The sequence below is a fragment of the Mustela putorius genome, unplaced genomic scaffold, assembly GCF_011764305.1.
Source record: "Mustela putorius furo isolate JIRA1106 unplaced genomic scaffold, ASM1176430v1.1 tig00001375_pilon_pilon_pilon, whole genome shotgun sequence".
NCBI classification, from domain to species: domain Eukaryota; kingdom Metazoa; phylum Chordata; class Mammalia; order Carnivora; family Mustelidae; genus Mustela; species Mustela putorius.
In genome coordinates this window covers 2,242-4,488 of record NW_025421719.1, presented here as the reverse complement: position 1 = coordinate 4,488, position 2,247 = coordinate 2,242, and the positions used below count along the sequence as shown (strand labels likewise).

General features: G+C 32.6%; 1 pseudogene; it reads left to right on the top strand.

Moving 5' to 3' along the window:
• Positions 1 to 1,497: 1,497 nt before the first annotated feature.
• On the top strand, positions 1,498 to 1,591 carry LOC123394080 (annotated as a pseudogene).
• The last annotated feature ends 656 nt before the right edge of the window (positions 1,592 to 2,247 follow it).

Below are 2,247 nucleotides of genomic sequence, written 5' to 3'. Positions count from 1 at the left end.
TACCTAGATGTGGGATTACTGAATCATATGGTAATTTTACTTTTAATAATATGAATAATCTCCATACTGTTTTCCATACAAATTTATATCCCTATCACAGTGCATAAGTTCCCCATTTTCCCCAATATTTACCAAAATTTGTTAGTTTTAATTTTTTGGTAGTATATATTCTAATAGGTAGTAATATCTTGTTGTGTTTTTCAGAGGTAAACAACAACAACAACAACAAAATGACTTTGCCCTGAGGTTTTACGTTGAGCACTTTTTAATGCTCCTGTTGGTCATTTATATAACTTTTTTGAAAAAAAAGTCTATTGAGATCCTTTTGCTATTTTTTTAATTATATATATTTTTCTATTTGTATCTGTTGTTTATTAACCTCTTTTCAGATATAAGATTTGTAAGTATTTTCTTCCATTTTGTGGATTGTGTTTTCTTTCTTTTTTTTTTTTTTTTTTTTTGGCAATGCAGAAACTTTAGTTTGATGTAATACCATTTATTTATTTTTGCTTCTTTTGCTTGTGTTTTTGGCCAGGTATCCAAAAAACTATTGGCAAGACCAATGTCAAGGAGAATTTTTGCTATGTTTTCCTTTAGGAAATTTAGTTTCATGCATCACATTTAAGTCTTTAATCTATTTCAAGTTAAGATTTATGAGTGATATGAGGTTCCAGTTTCATGCTGGTTTGTGTGACTATTCGGTTTTAAATATCATTTATTGAACAGACTATCTTTACCCATTATATATGTTGGCCCCTCTAAAATATTAGGTGACTGTATCAAAGGATTTATTTCTGGACTCTCAATTCTGTTTAACTTGTTTATTGGTCTGTTTTTATGCCAGTATACTTTATTGTATTGAGCATGAGGGCTTTGTAGTATAGTTTCAAATCAAGAAGTGTAATTTCGCTTCTTCATTCTTTCTCAGAACTGCTTTAATTATTTGTTGTCTTTTATGGTCTCATATAAATTTTAGGATTCTTTACTTACTTCTGTAAAAAAAAATATTGGACTTTTTAAAAATATTTTTTATTTATTTATTTGACAGAGAGAGATGACAAGCAGGCAGAGAGGCAGGCAGAGAGAGAAGAGTTAGCAGCTTCCTGCTGAGCTGAGAGCCTGATGCAGGGCTCGATCCCAGGACCCTGAGATCATGACCTGAGCCGAAGGCAGCGGCTTAAACCCACTGAGCCACCCAGGCGCCCCCTAACATTGGACTTTTTGATAGGAATTGAATTTACAGATGGTTTTCGGTAGTATGGACATTTTAAACAATGTTAATTCTTACCATTCATAAATATGAGCTATCTTTCCATTTATGTCTCCTTCAAATTCTTTATCAATGTCATAGTTTATGGGGTACTGATCTTTCATCTTCCTCTTAGTTAAATCTTTTCCCCTAAGTATTTTATTATTTTTTGTTGCTATTGTGAATTAGATGGTTCTCTTTATTTTTTCAGATAGTTCATCATTAGAGTGTTAAAATGCTCCTGTCTTGTGCTTACTTTGGCAGCACATATACTAAAATTGGAATGATGCAGAGAAGATTAGCATGAACACTGAGCAAGGATGACATGAAAAAACTATTTTTAAAAAAACGAAACAAAACAAAAACTCCTGTCTTGTTTTATATATTGATCTTGTATTTGGCAGCTTTATTAAATTTGTTTTATTCAAAAATTTTTGTGAAGTTTTTAGGATTTTTTTTACATGTAAGTTCATGTTATCCAAAAAAGGAAAATTTTACTTCTTTACTTACCTTTTTTTTTTTTTTGAAGTCTTATTTCTTTGTGTTCCTTGTTTCTCTGGCTAGGACATCCAGTACTATGTCAAATGAGAGTAGTGAACGTGGACACACTTGTCTTTTTTCTGATCTTTAAGGGGAAAACTTTCAAACTTTTTTGATTGAATATGAGATTAGCTCTGGGCTTGCAATATGTGTTTTTTTCTTTAATGGATTTTTTAAATTATTTTTTAAAATTTTTTATAAACATATAATGTGTTTTTTTATCCCTAGGGTACAGGTCTGTGAATCACCCAGGTTTACAACATGTCACAGCACTCACCATCACTCCACAATAGCACCTGCCTCTCCCCAATGTCCATACCCCCACCATCCCGCTCCCAACACACCTCCCCCCAGCAACCCCCTCAGTCTGTTTTGTGAGATTCAGTCTTTTATGGTTTGTCTCCCTCCCAATCCCATCTTCTTTTATTTTTCTTTTCGTACGCCCGAAAGCGCCTATG